Genomic DNA, 18,968 nt, shown 5'->3' on the forward strand with positions numbered 1-18,968 from the left:
TTTGATTGGAATGATCTCCCTATGTCTGGCAGCTCTAACACAAGTTAACACAGCTTTAAAAACCAGTTTTCTTGATGTCTTGACACAGCAGATTTCCTAGTATGGAATTGTTAAGCCACATTTCAACTTCATTTCCAGGCATGTGTCTTCCTGTTTGTTTGTTTGTTTGTTTTTTGAGACGGAGTCTTGCTCTATCTCCATGGAGGCTGGAGTGCAGTGGTGCCATTTCGGCTCACTGCAACCTCCATCTCCCGGGTTCAAGTGATTCTCCTGCCTCAGCCTCCCGAGTAGGTGGGACTACCGGATTATCGGCACACGCCACCGTGCCTGGCTAATTTTTGTAGTTTCAGTAGAGACGAGGTTTCACCATGTTGGCCAGAATGGTCTTGATTTCTTGATCTCATGATCCGCTCATCTCAGCCTCCCAAAGTGTTGGGATTACAGGTGTGAGCCACAGTGCCTGGCCCTGTTTGTTAACTTGAAGGTTCTGCCATTTCTTATAGAGCCTCCATCTCTGGCATTTATTGTTGATACGTTGTTTCTTTTACTTTTTGTATGTTTATTTATTTTTTATCCAAGTGAGACTCATGTTGACACAGTTTGTTTTTCTCTTTTCTTTCAGCTTTAACCAAACTTGAGTAAGAACTCCCTGACTTGGAAACACTCAAGTTTCCCACATGTGACTGGATGGCCCTGGCCACACTGGGAACGGAATGATGGCCTCCCATTGGAACTCGGGGTGGAGGGGGAAGCTCGACCAGCTATTGTGGCCCCCACTTCCATTGACAAAGTAAGTGTTGCAGACAGGGGTGGGTGGGATACAGGGTGTGGGGGCTGGTTAGTGCCTGGCATCTGGAATTAAAACCTAAACACATTTCCCTTTAGAAACAATATTATTCACGAGGGCCAAAAGCCCACTAACCGCCCCCCCCAAGAGCTGAACGCTACGGTGTAAGTTCTATTAGTGATTTTTAATTCTGGCTGTGCATTAAAATCACCTGGATGTTCTTTAAAACCCTGCATGTGTTCCTCCAGCAGAGGTTCTGATTAAACTAATCTAAGCAAGAACCCAGGCATACGTACTTTTTAAGTTTCCCTTGGCCATGCACGGCGGCTCCTGTCTGTAATCCTAGCGCTTTGGGAGGCCGAGGCAGGCGGATGGCCTGAGGTCAGGAGTTCGAGACCGGCCTGGGCAACATGGTGAAACCCTGTCTCTACTAAAAATACAAAAATTAGCTCGGCACAGTGGCACGCACCTGTAGTCCCAGCTGCTTGGGAGGCTGAGGCAGGAGAATTGCTTCAACCCATGAGGCAGAGATTGCAGTGAGCCGTTATCATGCCACTACACTCCAGCCTGGGTGACAGAGTGAGACTCTGTCTGGAAACAAACAAACAAACAAAACACAAAACCAGTTTCCCTGGAAATCCTAATGTGCAGGCAGGGTTGAGAGCCCTGAGATTTTATATCTGGGTCAGGACTAGGCTGAGGCCAGACAGGTGCCTAGGTACAAAGTGTCAGGAGGTGCTCGCTCTTGGATCCCTGCAAGTTGGTCCATTTTGCAGGTCGCATTAGGAACTTCGTCAGCATGGGAGTCAGCGTCTTGGATGGAGATGGGTTTTAGTTTTAAACTTACCTATTGTAAAAAAAGTCTTTAGGGCACAACCCATTTATAATTTGGTGATTTCTCCCTTCCTTTCTTCCTGCTTCTTTTACTGTCATACTCTTTTAACTCCTCTCATTCCAAACCTCTCTGCCTTGTTTTTACTCTCTCCTCATTTCTAGCACTTTCTTCTCCCCCTGCCTCCTCCTCCTCCTTTTCCTCCATCTTCTTTTCCTTCTCTGTTCTTTCCTCTGAGGGCGGCTCTTCCCTTTCTCTCTTCTTGTGTACTTGGGCCATTTTTGTTAGCCACATTCCCTTCTCATTATTCCAGGCCCGTTCATGTGTCCTGGATCGCTTTCTGTTTTTCTCTCTCCCCCAGTCCCTCCACTACAGCACGCCCACCATTGCCCCACCATTGGCCAAGTGGCTCCAGTCTAGGACAATTCTCCCAAGGCTCCTCCCAAGCCCACACTGGCTGCATCAGCCTCCAGCAGTTGTTCATGGACCTTGCTTGGCCCTTGGTGACACCAGATGGATTTTTTATGTTGGGAGTGTGGGTGAGGGGGTAGTTCAGGAGGAGGAAATAAAAATTGGTAAGGATAGAGAGATTAAACTGTCACTCTTTTTCCCCCTGAAGCTACTTTGAGGAGTAAAGAGAAATGCCTGTAAAAATTTTAGACCTTGATTCATGGCAGAATTGGGAGGCAGGTTCCCATCGTGCCACCCATCCCTGGCAGTAAAGCTACCCAGGCTAATCTTTTGACTGTTTGTACCCTCTGGGTTTCCTTGAAAGATAAACAATTCTATCATCCTTTCCCTCAGCCAGCCCCCTCCAGCACTATTGGCACTTCTGCAGTTAGAAATAAGCTGCTTTGCATCACAAATGGGCCAGATCTTCAGAGCTGGGCCAGCAGCTCCTTTTTCTTGTGTGGGAAAGATCAGAGTAAGGAAAAAAGCCCAGAGCCCAGAAACATCAAGCTGGAACCATTGAAAGGTTTTCTTCCTGCCAGACTTTGTCCAGACAGGCGGATAATGCAACATCCTTGGGAATTTGTCCTGGAATGGTCTGAGTCTTGTGGGAGAGGAATGAGGTGCTTGTCCAGGACTGTGCTCTTTTATCCACAGCTGATTGCTGTCACTTTGGTGCCTTGGCCTGTCCTCATGCACCCGGTTCCCTCCTGTATCCCAGGAATGCAGGACAGGGTGAACACACAGTGCTAGGGGAGGCCCAGCTGTAGGCCTCTCTGCTCACTCAAGGAGCAGAGCCTGGGTGTGTCCACGCATGTGGGACTGGTCTTTGGGACCAACCACTTAGATCATCCAATTTTAGGGTGGCATTAACAGGGTGTCTGGAAAGAGGCTGAGATTGCCCACAGCATGCCTGTGAGAGTGAGGGCAGAGGAGGTGGGGCCAGGATGGCATTCACTGCACCAATCTCCTGCTGCACGAGTGTGATAGAGAAAAATGAATGGACAGCCTGTTGGGCTTTGAGCAGGCTGGCCAAGAGGGAATGGACATATTTTAGCTGAAGGGTACACTGTCTTTCCCTGTAGACAGGGCAAGAGAATAGAGAAGCAATGTTAGGTGGCAATTGTAATAATAATTACATGGTACATGATACATGTCTTCAACTCATTTTCATATGCACCTTGCTGGAGCCTGCAGATAAATACCACACAGCAAAGTACTCTTATCTCTTATCCTCATATCACAAGAATTCAAAGTGTCATGTGACTTGTCTAAAATTTATATTGCTAGTAAATTGCAGAGCTGAGTCCTGTCTTGGCCCATACCTTGAAGTGTCCTGCTTAAGTGTCATGATATTGCACACTCTGGAGGTTCAGCCAGCTGCTTTGGTGAAACCCACATTGGATGTCATCAATGGAGTCATACAAATGGGTAAAATAAATAGGCAACTTAGTGAATTTGAATTCAGTGTGGGTTGGGATGGTCATTGCAGGAGGGTACTAGAGGGGCAGAAGTGGGAGTGGCAGGTGTTCTTCTCAGTGGCATTTGCCAGGTATAGATTAGGGCCACAATGTGTCCACTGTGGTCAGTTGGCAATCCTCAGGAATGGGGTCCAGCTAGGATGGGAAGAGCTGCCATGGTCTAGGGGAGGAAGCCTGAATTTTCAAAGGCTAGGGCTAGGGTTTCAATGAGAAACTGAAAAGATGATGGGAAACCAAGGCCCACATGAGAAGACGGTGACAAATCGAAGCCCTCCTCATGGGGCAGAGTGTGAACATTAGGATCAGATGCTTTTGTGGCATCTAGGGGCTGAGTCTGTCTTATTTCCCAGTAGACCCTCTTCTCTAGTAGCTATGACAGATTGTACTTTCCAAAGATGGCTGCAGTAATATCTCCCATCTCACATGCTTATTTTACACTGTAACTTTAACACTCCTCTCATGGAGAGGTGGAATCTATGTTCCTTCCCTTTGCATCTTGACACGTTTGTGACTGTGGAAGAAGTCATGCTATATGTCTTCTAAGACTGGGTCAAAAATGGTACGATGGTTTCTACCTTACTCACTGGAATGTTCATGCCAAAGCCCTGAGATGCCACGTATGCAGCTCGACTTCCCTGAGATTGCCATGCTGGGAGGAAGCCCAACTAGTCCATACGGAACAGCCACATGGAGAAGCCCTGAGACTGCATGAAGAGAGATATCTGGCCAGTCCCCAGTTTGTCAGCTTCCCCACTGTTTCAGCTCCCACCACCAACTGACTTCAACTGCATGACAGACCCCCAAGCCACAGCCACCCAGTAGCTTCCCAAATTCCTGATCCAAACAAAATATGAAAGATAATAAAATGATTGCTGTGGTTTGAAGCCACTATCACTAGGCTGGTAGTTACCAAGATTTGTTATTCATCAATAACTGGAACCATGCAGAACCCAGTTCTTATGGCCCACTTGGTGCTGGGATCACTGGGAACAGGTATGAATACCTGGGCTGCATTGGGATGAATAAACCCAAGGTCAGACCCTCGTGCTTGCTTATGTTTGGAGAAAGCCCCATCCAGCAGGGCATCTTGTGAGTATGTAAAAATTCAAGAAGGTCCAGGTGGCTAACATTGAGAAGGTTCCAAATGAGAGTGCAAGGTATCCCAACAGGAGGTGGAATGTATTAGTATTCAGATATCCAGGCTCATTCAGCCCATGCATCAGGCTGGTATGCAGGGACAGAGACCAGGTGTGATAGTGCTTCTCATGGGGTGTGGTTAAGTATTAAGTGAGGCGAATCTGAGCACGCAGCCTAGTTCTAGCACATAGAAGGTTCTCAACAAATACTGAGCTATTCTGATTATATTATTTTAGACTTTTTCTTCTTCAAGAGGTTGTTGTTGCCATTATTGTTACTATTTGGCCTACCAGTGTAGGCAGAGCCATGGTTCTAGAGAGTCGACATTAATAAACCATAAACAAAGACCACAGTGTTCCTATTCAAAGCCAAGACTCATAACTCTAACAATTCAGAATTCACAGCTTCCAAATGATACCGTAGTAGTTCATTCCATTCCTCACTGAGTGGGAAAGCAGATGTTCTTAATGTCTCCAGTTTCCAGATGAAGAAACTCCAATTTCCAGATAAAGCCCAGAAAATCCACTGATGTCTGAAAAGCTTACAACTAAGAAGCAGCTGAATCAGAACTTAAATTCAGAGCCACCAATTCCAAATTAGGTCCTGTTTTCTCTATGCACTCCTCTGTGTTGATGCATAAGACCTAAGTTCCTCAACTCCCTCTTGGCCAGAGACAAGAGCAGGGCTTAGCTCACTCATAGCCGCAGGCCAGGTGGTCCCCACCATGCTGAGTGGAGGCGGGAGAGTTTGGGCGCCTGGCAGGTGACAGTGCTTCCTCACGCCTCACAACTGCTAAGACAAAAGGAAGGCACTCTGGGTGGGGACAGTAGCTGCTGCCAACCCAGAAGTAGTTCAGTGGTATAAGGGAAGTGGCCTCCTGCCATCAGGGCCTTGGATGGCACCGTGCTGTCCAAGTCCAAGCCATTTCACAAAATGGCCAAGTTTGAGAAAGAGCAGGTTTCTGTGAGTGTAAAAGTGGATCCAGATGAACATTCTCTTCCAAAGTCTTCGTGGAGCTTCCCCAGTGGGAATTTGGTGTCTTCTCCCTGTGTCACTGCAGACACGTTTCCCTAAGTTTAGTCTTGTCACACGATAGTGCCTGCTTTTCAAGTTGCCCATATGTGAACCACACGCTCACTCTCTCCCTCCTCATGGTGTTAAAATGTGGGCGTGTGAAACACTCCTCCCCAGTTGAAATCCTTGTCGTGTTGGAACTATGTGTCCATTCTGTCCCCCGAGGGAAATGGAGGTCTCTGGATTTTGGCTAAAGCCCCAAAGCAGAATGCAGTGGGCAGCAAGTGTCTGCATATTATAAAGAAAGCAGCCCCTTCAGAGGGAGGCCAAACAGGCCCTTTGCCCTTCTCCCTGCCCACTATCCCGTGAAGTCCACATTAGCAGGAGACACAGACTCATAGCAAGGGGAATCACTGACTGGTGAGCTGAGGGCTTTTGGGGACGGGGCTGTGGCATTTGCCCTCCCCTTCCCATGTTGCCCCCTTCAGGCAGGTGAAGGAAGGCCGAGGAGAACCCTCATCAGAACTGCCCTCGGGTGTGGCCCCTGCCGTGCCCTCTTCCTGGGAGAGAGGCCCTCTCTGGAATTCTTCAGCACACTCCTCCGCATGAAGCAGGAGCCAGAGCCTGTGGGATTAAGGGGACATGTCCTCCTGGAGACCATGCCTCCGCCTCCCCATCATGTTCCAAGTGTCCAGGCCTTCAGAATGTGTCTCTTTCCAGGGCCTGCTCTGATCTGCTTTGGGTCCTTCCCCCAAGGTGGACTGTGCTCAGCTCTGGGCAGCAGTTTGGGAAGGATGTGGGTGGATCTTGGATGTACAGTCTGGGTGGCTCACTGCCCTTATGGTGTGGAAAGGAGTTGGAAGTGGGAAGAAAAGCAGAGCAGCTTGTTGGCCAGTGACAGGGTCTGAGGATGGGAGGAAAAGCTCAGATTCAAATTCCAAGAAGACCGAACATTCTAAATGCAAACTGACCTTTTAGGCCATTGAGGAGCTATATTTGTCAAGGTGGGAAGCTAGAACTTATTTTATTTAATAGTAATTTTGACTTGACTTGTAACTTTGAGACATTTCAATATTTGGCATTTTGGTCTCCATTTGGCTCTTGCCTTCATTGGCTTTTGCAATGTAAGGGGGACCTGCATGAAGGAAAGCTGCCCTCTGCTCCCTGGCTGGCTGAACATGATGTACGGAAGAGCAGGGGTTCACCCACTGCCTTGGGAGACGTTTGCATGCATCCCTGAGAGTTTGGGGGTGGATGCAAATCTCAAGCCTGGAGCTTGCCTGGCGCACTCTGAACTCAGGGCTAGCTGGGGTGTGAGCTTCCTATGTGTGAGGTCCAGTGGTCCAGTCTTTAACTGAACTCTTGTCCTGGGAAGTGAGGGTTGCCATTGTGTGGCACTGAAAGGCCCCTTATGGACGGTGCTTGGTATTTCTTGGCCACGGCCAGAGATGGGGATGTGTCTTCTCAGCAGTCACTATCTAGAGGATGCAATCAAACGGATGCCTGGGTGTCTCAGGGGACCCTGAGTAAGAGGGCTTCCTGTGAGGGCAAGGCATGTGGAACGGTCTTCCCCTTCTTCTTCCTAATCACCATTCCTCCTTCCCACTTCTGAGCAAGCAGAATCAGCCTTCAGTTTCAGGAAGAAGGAAGCTTCAGCATGAAGTGAGAGAAAAGTATTCTCTTGGAGGAGACTTGTTAATACCTGAAAGGCTCTTAACTACCAAAGGAGACCTGGTCTTATTAGTGGAAGCAGCCCAGAAAGCTATGGAGTGAAGCCAAGACATTGGAGGGGCCTGGGGCTGAGAGTGGGGGAGGTGAAATCTCTCAGAGCTTGGGATGGGGGAAGGATAAACTTGTTTCCTTTTGTTCCCTAACAAGTTCATTAACCTGGTTATACTGTCAAAGATTCTGTGCTCACAAATAACCTAACACCAAACTTGGTATGTTCTTCCTTGGCCTTAATTCAGAGTGGAACACCTTTTTGCAAGAAAAATGAATATTGATTTGATAACTGGTCCTTAGGTAGGAATTACTTATCTCCTCTTAGTCTCTTCTGTAGGACGAGAATGATGGTACCTAACCAGGGAGTTAGGAAGATCACAGCGAGTGAGGAAGTGCATGTGGACAGATGCTCAGCAAGTCTCCATTTTCTCCCCTTGTCGCTTCCAAGCAATAAATGTATTAATATGGTTCATGATGAGAAATGTGAAACTCACAGGAGTGAGGCTCGTAACACCATTTCCCAGCCCCTCCGGCGTGGATCCTTTGTTGGTGGCTGCTGCCTGCCCTGTGCTCTTGGGTCTTGGTCTGGAGGGTGAGACCTGCCCTTTCTTATGTGTCTCCAGTGAAGCCTTCTGCTCATGCTGAAAACTGCAAAGGTGGCTGGCTCAGCCTATCCCTTCACTCTCAATGTTTGGACAATTAATATGTCATTTCCTAATCAGTGTATATTGATGTGTTATTTATTCTAGCATGATGATTGTGGCCAAAGATCACCTCTGGCACTGGCTCTCTATTGTTTTGTACATATTATTTCTCAGCACAGGCTTGAGAACAATGGGCTCATTGATTCCACCTGACTCTTGGGAAGGATGGACTTTGCCAGACTAAGGCTCTCTGAATGCCAGCCTGGAAGTTCATGAATCCCCTTTTAGGAGTAAGTTGAGCCTTTGCGGTTGGGAGTGGTGAGGAAGGGAATGTGCCTCTATTTTCCTTGCTATTTATTGCTCTGCATTAAAAAAAAAATCTCTTTGCTTCTCTGACCAGAAAGATGGTGTTTCATTGAGGTAGAGCCCATAGTAATTAGGCCAGCAATCAGCTTGTCCACACCAAAGTGCATCACTTGCATTCTCTGTGCACACTCTCTCTGCCTGCTCCACCCCGCCACATCCCTCCTCTGCCTCCCTGTTTACGCGTTTGGTTCAGAATGAAGAAACAATGAAGGTGTTTAGGGATCCTAGCCTCATGGGGTAGCAATTGGTACAGAGAGGCTGTGACACAGAGTGACCTGGAATTCCAAGTGGAAGATTGAGGTATGAGGACAGCTGAGATTGTGCTGTGGTCCTTTCTTAGCTGTATTCTTGTCCTGTGAGGGTCCAGTGGTCCAGTCTTTAACTGAACTCTTGTCCTGGGATGTGAAGGTTACTACTAGGTGGCATTGAAAGGCCCCTTATAGAGGGTCTTTGATATTTCTTGGCCACTGCCAGACTTGAAACGTTAGGTTTGGGGATGTGTCTCCTTAGCAGTCACTATCGAGGGGATACAATCAACCCAGTGCTCTCTTTTGGTGGCCAGATGGCAACAAAACTGGCGTATCAGATATGTAATCCTCCTCTCCCTCAGCTCAGAAGGGCTGGAGGAAATCCACTCTCGGGGAGTTAAGGCTGCTCTGATATTATAAGGGTGTATGTTGGCCAAGGCTCAGAGTGAGTCCTCTGGGAACCAAAAGTCCTGAATGATGGTATTGTTGCACTTGATTGCCTCTGAGGAGTGGTCTGAAAGAAAAGAAGAGATAAAGTAGAAATGTTAAATGTTTCCAACAAAAGCTATTAGGGGAGAATTTCCTGACTCAGTACTTGTTGGCATTTTTTGAGGTTTTTTACAGACAACATAAGGTTACTCTTTTTTATGTGTGTGGTTTATTCTGTTGTTTAGTTTTTCTTTCAGCTTATTGGTTTTCATTGATGAGAGTGTTGTGCAATCCAGGGGCCCAGGCGTTGCCAGGAAAAGAGGGGAGCCATTCGGTGACCACTCATGCTCGGTGCCAGCAGAAGCCTGAGTGTGGCCTTGCTACCCTGGCTTCTGCTGAAGTTTGACCCACCCTCATCTAAACACATCGGAGCTGTTCTCTTGGCAGCCTCCAGTCTTGGGAGTGTTTTCCTTCCCACTCCTGTGGAGCACTGGCTTATTAACCTACCCACCATGTGACCCCGACTTCTGTGGAGGGGTGAATTGTGTCTTCCTCAAATCCATATGTTGAAGTCCTACCCCCAGTACCTCAGAATGTGATGTATTTGGAGAGAGGATCTTTACAGAGGCGATCAAGTTAAAATGAGGTCGCTAGGGTGGGCTCTAATCCAATATGACTGGTGTTCTTATGAAAAGGGGAAATTTGAGGACAAACCCACACACAGGGAGAACACCATGAGGAAGACAAAAGCAGAGGTTGGGGAGATGCTTCTATGTGCTAAGGAAAGTCAAAGATTGCACACATCTTTGAACATCAAATATGACACTTTGGCATTTGAGAAAACAGCAAAAGCAGGAAGGCCACTATCACCTTCCCTTAGCCCTTTTCTCCAGAAGTAAGTCATAAAATCTAGAAAGAATTTTCTGACCTTCCCCTGCAGCAGGTCATAAGACTTTATGGGAGAGCTGCCCTCCCTATAGCTGGAGGAAAGGAACATCCTTATCTCTGAGAACAGGGACACAGAAGAATCTGAACAAACAGGCCTTGCTAAATTTCCCCCCCATTTATTACTATTAGGTCACACCTCCTTTGTCCAATCATACTTCTCCACAATTATCCACTTCTTCACCAAGCTTAGGATAACATTACAGATGTTTCCCTCTTTTTTTGGGTCTTCATTTCCAAAGGTTATGCTGTGTAAAACTTATATTAAATAAATTTGCCATGCTTTTCTCCTGTTAATCTGTCTTTTGTTATAGGGGCCACCACAGTCATGAACCCAAGAGGGGAAGAAAAGATATTTCTTGTCCCCTAAAGACTTTTAGCCTCCAGGACAGTGAGATAATGAATTCCTGTTTTTTTACCCACCCTGTCTATGATGCTTAATTACAGCAGTCCTACCAAACTGATACTATACTAGTTAAATAACTTAGAATTCTCAAGTTGACTTTGTCTTCCTCTTTATGGTTTTTCCTCTCCCCTTCCCCTCGCCTTCCACTCTACTATATTGGATTAGGTCATGCTATGGAGCCAGACTGGTCAACTCAAAGCTCTGCTGTTTACCAGTTGTGTGTCCATAAGCAATTTGTGCCTTTGTTTCTCCATCTATAAAATGGGAATAATAAGAGTAATACCTTCTTATTAGAATAAAGGTAATAATTGATGTAAGTCACCTAAAACAGTGCCTGCCTTGAATTGCAGAAGTTCCCAATCACTGTGCAAAATCCAAGTATGTAGATGTCAAGTTTACTGAGTGCCTACTCTGGACAAATCCAGTGGTGTCAGTACTGAAGGAATAGATTCCAGATTAATAGAAGACATTGTTTCTGTTTAGCTCTTTCACTCCTGGGATTTATGATGTAATTGGAGACATGAGACACTTAGAGGAAACAGTTCCCAATGCAAGGCATGATGTGATCACAGGATCACAGGATCAGCGTGCTGGCTCCGGAAAGCATTTCTGACCCTAACAGCACCTGAGAACCACTGAGGGTGCTTTGAAAATAGACCACTGCCTGGGCCCTTTCCCTAGACCAGTTAAACAGAATTTCTGAAACTTGAATTAATTGGTGAACCCCTCTGTGCCTCCATTTCCTCATCTGCAAAATTAGGGCAATACTTTACCTCAAATCTATTGCTGTGAAAATAAAATGAGTGAATGCACGTAAATGCTTGTAATAGTGCCTGCCACACAATAAACACTCAACAAATGTGAGCTCTCATTGGTGAATAAATATTCAAACATGAATACCTAGTAGACTCTGCTGAAGCTTTTCAGAATGTTGATGCCTATTCACTTGGAAAACTCTAAGAACGACTTTCTCTGTTGTCCTTGTCGTGTGAAGGCTGTGGCAGTTTTAGAGTGCTTGAAACTAGCGCTCCTTGTTGGGCAGCATAGGAGGACTAGGTCCTTCAGTTGTTTACTTAAGTTGGTGCAACAATTTAGAGATATTTTAAAGGAATATTGCAGTCAACAGCTCCACAAATAATGCTGCAGAAACACAAAGATGAGCTGGCTGGGCCAGTGGAGGAAAGGCAAATGGGTTCTCTGGTAGATTCAGGAGGAAAAGTGATCCCAGAGCATGAAGGTTTAGGATATTAAAGATAACGGGCCTTTGCTAAGTGCTAGGCCTTCTCCAGTGGGCTATAAATGCATGATTTTATTTAATTCTTACACCAAATGGATGGTGGCTATTATCCATTCCCACATTACAGATGAGGGATGAAGGCCCAGAGGGGTTAAGTAACTTGCCTGAAGGTGGTAGAGAAATGACTTAAATCCAGGCTGTCTCCAGATCTGTTCTCTTAACCACAGCATCACAGCCTCTGGACCCACATGGAAGACCCTGTGGCTGAATCTGCAGGTGGGTCACCTCAGATTCATCCTTCATCCTTTCCTCTTTAACTATTTTTCTTCTGTTTTGATCACCTCCTCTTGAAGAGTGAGGGATTCCCATCCTAGGGATGCAGGCATGGCTGAATGAAACATGATACCTGACACTGGACAGATGGTATGAACGGTGGTTTATTTGTACATATGTCTGCTCAAAGCCCCGGGAGGAGGACACCTCATGCCGTGCAAGGCCACATGGCTGCTGCACTTGGAAACGGAAGGAACAAGCAGAGAGAGGCAAGCTTTGTAGTATCAGGAGAGTGGTGTGCCCCCTGGTTTGTGAGGAAGAATGTGTTTACCTTGTTTGAATAATTCCTTGGTCTGGCAGGGAACTGAAGCCCGCTGCTCAGGGGTAAGCAGGAACTGTGTCTGGCTGCTGCTTTTTTTTTTTTTTTTTTTGAGATGGAGTCTTGCTCTTATCACCCAAGCTGGAGTGCAATGGCACGATCTCAGCTCACTGCAACCTCTGCCTCCCGGGTTCAAGTGATTCTCCTGCCTCAGCCTCCCAAGTAGCTGGGATTACAGGTGCCCACCAGTACGCCTGGCTAATTTTTGTATTTTTGGTAGAGATGGGGTTTTGCCATGTTGGCTAGGCTGGTCTCGAACTCCTGACCTTGCGATCTGCCTGCCTCAGCCTCCCAAAGTGCTGGATTACAGGTGTGAGCCACCATGCCTGGTCTCTGTCTCTCTCTTTTTTTTTTCTAGAGATGATGTCACCCAGGCTGGAGTGCAGTGGTACAATCATAGCTCATAGCTCACTGCAGCCTTGAACTCCTGGGCTCAAGTGATCCTACCGTCTCAGCCTCCAGAGTAGCTGGGACTACAGGTGCAAGCCACCATGCCCAGCCCTATCTGACCTCTGATAAAGAGTGTTGTTTGGCTAGAAAACCTTATCCTCAGAAGCAGAGTGAGGAGGGGAACTTGCATCTAGGCCATTTGGGGCCTGCCATACTTTGCCAGATGTCAAGGCGGCACGTAGTATTGGGTGTTGACTTTAGGTCTTATATCACACCTTCTTCTTTTGTCTTCATCCTTTCCCCCACTTCCTGTGCTTTCTTTTTCTCTCCTCTCATTCTTAGGCAATGGGTTTAAGGTCAAAGACACAGGCCTGGGCTCAGATTCTTGCCCTATCACTGACCAGCTGTGCAGTTATAGGTGAGGTTCTCAAGATCTCTTGGCTTCTGCCTTCTTATTCCTAGAAATCAGAAAATATAAGACCCTTTAAAATGCATCTGTTTTGAGATCTAAATGAAAGCCTGAAAAGCCTTTTATCACAGTGAAAAGTGCTCAATAAATGTCAGCCATGCTCATTTAAATGGCCTAACTCTGGTAGTGACATTTGGGGCCAAAGGATAGCTCTTGATGGCTGGGTCTGAAAGCCTGTTTCAGGATGAGGTAGTGTCAGCTCTGTTAAGGTAACAGGATTGGGCCTGAGCTGTTAGAAACTTGGCCTCAATAAGACTCTAGCTGAGGTATCTTTTCTTTCTCAAGAATCTCAAGGGCTTAGGCCAGCACAGCCTGTGCACTCACACTTTTAAAAAAACCAAAAACCCAAAACCAAACAGAAAAACGCAGCAACAATAGCTGCTTGGGCCCACATGTCACTCTATTATCTCCCACCGTTGGCCTGTGCCAGTACAATCAATTGTTCCACGGTCCCATTTGGTAACTTGGAAACTGTTTGTGCTGAGGATCTATGATAAGCACTTTGGCTGGAACTAACGTCCCTTTGGAGGTGAGGAGGGAGAAAAGTAAAGCAAGATGACCTGGCTGGGGACAGGCAATTCTCTAAATGCTGCCCTAAAGGGATTGAGTTCTTGAAAGCAGGTAACTAGAAAGAGAATATTGTTCTACTTCCTTCTTTTTTCTTTATTCTCTGGGCTCACATTTCTAAGATCTTTAATTTTCAAAACTTAAACAAGAAAGTGTATTAATCTTAAATATCTCCCATTAATCATCAAGTCCAGCCCAGCGACGAGAGATAGATGACTCACTTCCACCATTGATTTCTTGGTAATGGTGGGTCAAGGTTTGCCCCTCCATTTCCCCTACTGTCTCACTAATGGAGAAAGCGTCCCCTTAGGAAGTACCTGTCTTGGAGCAATTTGTCAAGGGAAAATTGCAGGTGGGAATAGCCACTGACAAGAAAATATTTCTCTTAGGGAAACAAGGTGAGTAGCATAGCATGGTGATTATAAGCATAGGCCCTACCTTTGAGAGCTGTTGTAGGATTAAATTACAGAATTAAATAAAGCACATAATTCAGTGTGTGACATAGTAAGTAAGTCTGCGATAAATAGTGAATATTTACTACACCCCTTTACATGCCAGACACTGTACTGAGGACTTTTGCCATCATTTGAGCCGCATCATATTTCATTGACTGAGCTATTATTTCCCTCTGGTTTACAGACGGGGAAACCAAGATGCTATGTGACTTGCTGAAGATCACACAGGTAGTAAGAGACAGAACCAGGATTTGTACCCATGTAATCTGACTCTGAAGTGCATGTTCCAATCACTACACATGCTGCTCTCGGTGAACAGTGACTCTTACTATGAAACAGGAGGCAAAATGATCTTGCTGCCATGAGGATAGAGCCCAGGATGTTGTCCTGTATGTTGTAGAGTGATGTATCCTCTTCTACCTCAACGACCACTAGGTTCCTGTAGGCAAATTAGGAGAGATTGAGCCATGAGGAATAAATCCAGCCACTCCACTGCTTTTGCTGACTGATACTCAAGTTCTTTTGTAGAAACTTGAAATTCCACAATATCAGTAGGGAAGAATAAGAGGTTACTTTTAGTTCCCCAGGCAGCGTGCCAAAGGTTAAGATGCTCTTTAAAAAATTTTAAAGAGTTGCCCTTTCTGACCCTGACAAATCTCATCCCATAAATGTCAGATGAGTTGCTCTGCCACACAGCAGGTGGTCTGTCCCCAACTCCCTGTTAGTGCTGGGCCCTGGGAAAGTCAGGAGGTTGTGCGGTGGGTTCTACAGAGGGCCCTGTCCAGACGTGGCTGCCCTGGGGCTTGGGAGAGGGCTTCCAGAATGTGGGGCAGGAGGTAGTGCTGAAGGACAGCTTCAAATTCTGGGAATACTTGGAACAGTGAAAAGGCAAGTCTATTTTCATGTGGTTGAAGACAGCCCTACCCTCTAAGACCATTTGCAGATGTGAGTCTAGCAGTTTTTATGAAATGTCTTTGTCCCCAACTGGTAGAATCTACAAAAACCTCGTGGGGTTGGAATGACCCAATTTGCTGACTCCAAAGCCAGGCTTTGGTCATCATGCAGGCAATTCTGTCTTCATGCGGTTGCATGCAGGTGACGCTGGAGCAGACAGCATGTTCGGAACACCTTAATGATGTCAGGACGCTTTTCATTGCTCATCTATCACGTAACAGCTCAGATTTGCAATGTGCTACCTGCGTTCTCCCTTTAGCACAGACAATGCATTCTTTCAACAGTGTGCGGCTCTGTGGGAAGGGCTCTGCTGAAAGTGAAGTGGTGGGGTCCAGAGCTGCCCCTCTGGGAAGGAGTGGTATGGGGGCAGGTGGAGACCAGACGCCTGGCCACAGCCGAGCTGGGGATGAGCACATGGAACAACCACTTCTGGTTACACTTACTCATTTCTCTGTGCTGAAAGGTGTCATATAAATGCTAAGTAGAACAGAGAGAGATGGGGCCTATCTATTTGCATTTCGTCTAATGTGAGCAGATGCAGATAGAAAAAAGGCTTAGCCATGGCCGTTCACCTGCCCCGCTAGGCCTTCCATCTTCAGTTCATTTCAGTGCCTCCCGCGTCAGTTCTGCTCCAGCGCTGCAGCAGACATGGCATGAAGTGCAAAAGGGGCACATGCCCTCTGTCCTCAGTGGGTTTGCAAAACTTGTGAAAGAGACAGGTTTAACCACAGGAATCATCTGAGGACAATACAACCCAGCATATGGCTCAGTGGTAAGTCATGGGGAACAATTGAAATGCTGGAGGAGGTCGTGGAAGAGAGGACCACGTGTGGATGGGCAGGAAGGCTTCTTAGGGGAAATGGACTGGACTTGCCCTGTGAAGCTGGCCAGCAGGTAGGTGGGCAAAGATGGTGAGCATCGATTGTCTACGCCCTTTGCCAGACCCTCACATCTGCTATTCTGCTGACATACTCCCCTCCTCTCTTTCAGTGGTTGGGTCTCCCTTATCAATTAGGACTTGGCTTAAAAGACTTCCACGAGGCCTTCCTCAACTGTTCTAAGTAGCAGCGCTCTGCACTGCATTATTCTCTATCACAGTATTCTGTTTTTTCCTCCTTCAACTTAATACAATGTATAATTAGATGTTTGCTTGTTTCAGTCTTCCCCATTGCATTTCAGCCACCACACAGTCAGGGGCCATATGTCTGCTTCATTCACTTTTATATTCACAGACATGCACAATGCCTGGAGCCTAAGAGGTGCTCAGTAAATACTTGCTGAATGAATGAGTGACCTTTGAGGAAAGCCTCATTTAGCAAATATATTTCTTGGCCAGTTGAATCCAAGCTCTTGTTTTATATTCCAGAAAGAAAACCTGCAGATTCCATTGATCTGGCATGGAGCTGGATGTCTTTCAGGATGAAGAGTTTTCATTAAAACACAACCACAACAAAGCAAGAAAAAAGAGCAATTGATGTAAGCATGCCAGTCAGGTTCACATGTTAAGAAACAGAATAAAAAGAAATAAAAATTGATAAACAATTGTAAATCATACCAAGGCCCTGCATAAATATGACTTGCTATTATGCATAATACAATACATGGCATTGTTGTCTTGGAACCTGTCCAATGTGGTTTATTATTGGAAGAATTGGGTGAATCTTGTTAAAACACAGCTTTACCTGAAATTTGATACCTAGGTGTGAACCCAGATGACAATGTTACGGGGATTTTCCAATTATGGTTTTAAGTAAGGAGTTGTGGAGTTCTCATTTCATCCTCTTCAAAATTTCTTGCTTTAAATGAATGAGTAGACTGAATTATTCTCCTTTTAAAAAACAATTGTTTTGCTTGGTGAAGACCAGAAGAATCATGCCAGTTCTAATGCAGGAGAGAAATACATTTTAAAAAAGAAATATCCTTGGCTATACAGTTGATTGCCTTTCTATTCAAATTTAATCTGAGCAATATATAATTTTAATTACAGAAGTTAGAGGCTACAAATCAGAAATATCCTTACATTTCTTGAGTTAACAAAAATGATCTTCCTTTACTTGTGTAAAATTTCATTTGGAAAAAGGGAAAAGAGAGTAAAGAGATGGAGTAAAAAGATGTGCATCTGTAATGTGGGCTCTGTGCAATCAGTATCTTGATAACCATATTTTATACAAACTCTCCGGCAAAACCAGAGAGTCAAGATGTTTTAGGAATTACTCCTCCTCACTCCTCCACCCCCACATTCCACCACTGGGAGTCAAATTGTCTGTGGAAAAATACATCCTAATATTAAAAACAGCTTTCTGATTGAACTGTGGCATATTCTTGAAGCTGCTGTGCAAGAGTCTCTTGCAAGAGTTTAAAAATTCTATAGATCATGTACTTAATGATTTACAGAATAGGAAAAATAATGCTGGTGGTTTGAGCTGAAAAGCACTTTGTCAGGACTGCCTATGATATTCTTCATACTGACAAAGAATAATGATACATATTTCTATCCATTATGGTTAGGTTGAGGTGAGGGTCAAAAGCTGGGCTCTATGAGATACTGATTCCTAGACGGTCCCCATCCTCCTCATCCCCACTGGTCTCTGGGCTGAGTCTATACTCAGGCAGAGGAGAGATAACTGCTATAGTCAAACTCAGGACTGCTGTGAGGGATCTATTTCTTTCTTTCTTTCTTTCTTTTTATTTATTTTTTTGAGATAAGGTCTCACTCTTTCACTCAGGCTGGAGTGCAGTGGCGCGATCACGGCTCACTGCAGCATTGACCTCCTGAGCTTCGGCGATCCTCCTATTTCAGCCTCCCCAGTAGCTAGGACTACAGGTGTACACCACCACAACCAACTAATTTTTTGTGTGTATATTTTTTGTAGGGACAGGGTTTCTCCATGTTGCCCAGGCTGTTCTGGAACTCCTGGGCTCAAGTGATCCACCTGCCTTGATCTCCCAAAGTGCTTGGATTATAGATGTGAGGCACCATTCTGGGCCAGGATCTATTTCTTTTGTGCCCTGGTTTATTTCAGGGTGTTGTATGCAGGACACTGATCAACTCTCACATTCTCTGCCTACAGTGTATATAACTGAGCTGAAGGGGCTTTTCCCGGAGCCAGACTCTAAACCTTGGATATACATAGATGCCCAAATGCTGTAAAGTACTATAGAGTGCAGATCATTATATAGTATGAATATGATCATTTCCAAAAAGCAATGTGATTTTAAAACTTGCTTTATTGCCTAAGCTCTGGAATTGATTATTTTTCAACCTTTTTTGGATACCTGTGTTATCTTGGTCAATGTAAATTAATAAGAATGATGGTTATGAATAATGTGCTGTCATTGACATTTACTTGGATGTCAGAGAATGAATGTTAGCAGTGGGGATATCTGTGTGGATGCAGAACCTGGGACTCATTCCTTCTTACTACCTTTAGAATTTATTCTTCCTGGGGGCAGTTCCAAGATGGCTGAATAAGAACAGCTCCAGTCTACAGCTCCCAGCATGATAGACGCAGAAGATGGGTGATTTCTGCATTTCCAACTGAGGTACAGGGTTCATCTCACTAGGGCTTGTCAGACAGTGGGTGCAGGACAGTGGGTGCAGCACACCAAGAGTGAGCCGAAGCAGGGTGAGGCATCACCTCACCCGGGAAGCAAAGGGGGTCAGGCAATTCCCTTTCCTATCCAAGCAAAGCTGTGACAGACAGCACCTGGAAAATCAGGTCACTCCCACCCTAATACTGCACTTTTCCAATGGTCTTAGCAAACGGCACACCAGGAGATTCT

General features: G+C 45.7%; 1 long non-coding RNA gene across 4 annotated transcripts in view; it reads left to right on the forward strand.

Moving 5' to 3' along the window:
- LOC115931268 (uncharacterized) overlaps positions 1 to 18,553 on the forward strand; it is a 202,620-nt gene extending 184,067 nt beyond the window's left edge. For all 4 annotated transcript variants that reach the window (XR_010131748.1, XR_008672996.2, XR_008672994.2 and 1 more), the window contains 2 exons: positions 623 to 790; positions 16,552 to 18,553. This is a non-coding gene — a long non-coding RNA (uncharacterized lncRNA). The remainder of the gene's footprint in view (positions 1 to 622; positions 791 to 16,551) is intronic.
- Positions 18,554 to 18,968: the final 415 nt, after the last annotated feature.

This window comes from Gorilla gorilla, chromosome 19 (assembly GCF_029281585.2).
Source record: "Gorilla gorilla gorilla isolate KB3781 chromosome 19, NHGRI_mGorGor1-v2.1_pri, whole genome shotgun sequence".
NCBI classification, from domain to species: domain Eukaryota; kingdom Metazoa; phylum Chordata; class Mammalia; order Primates; family Hominidae; genus Gorilla; species Gorilla gorilla.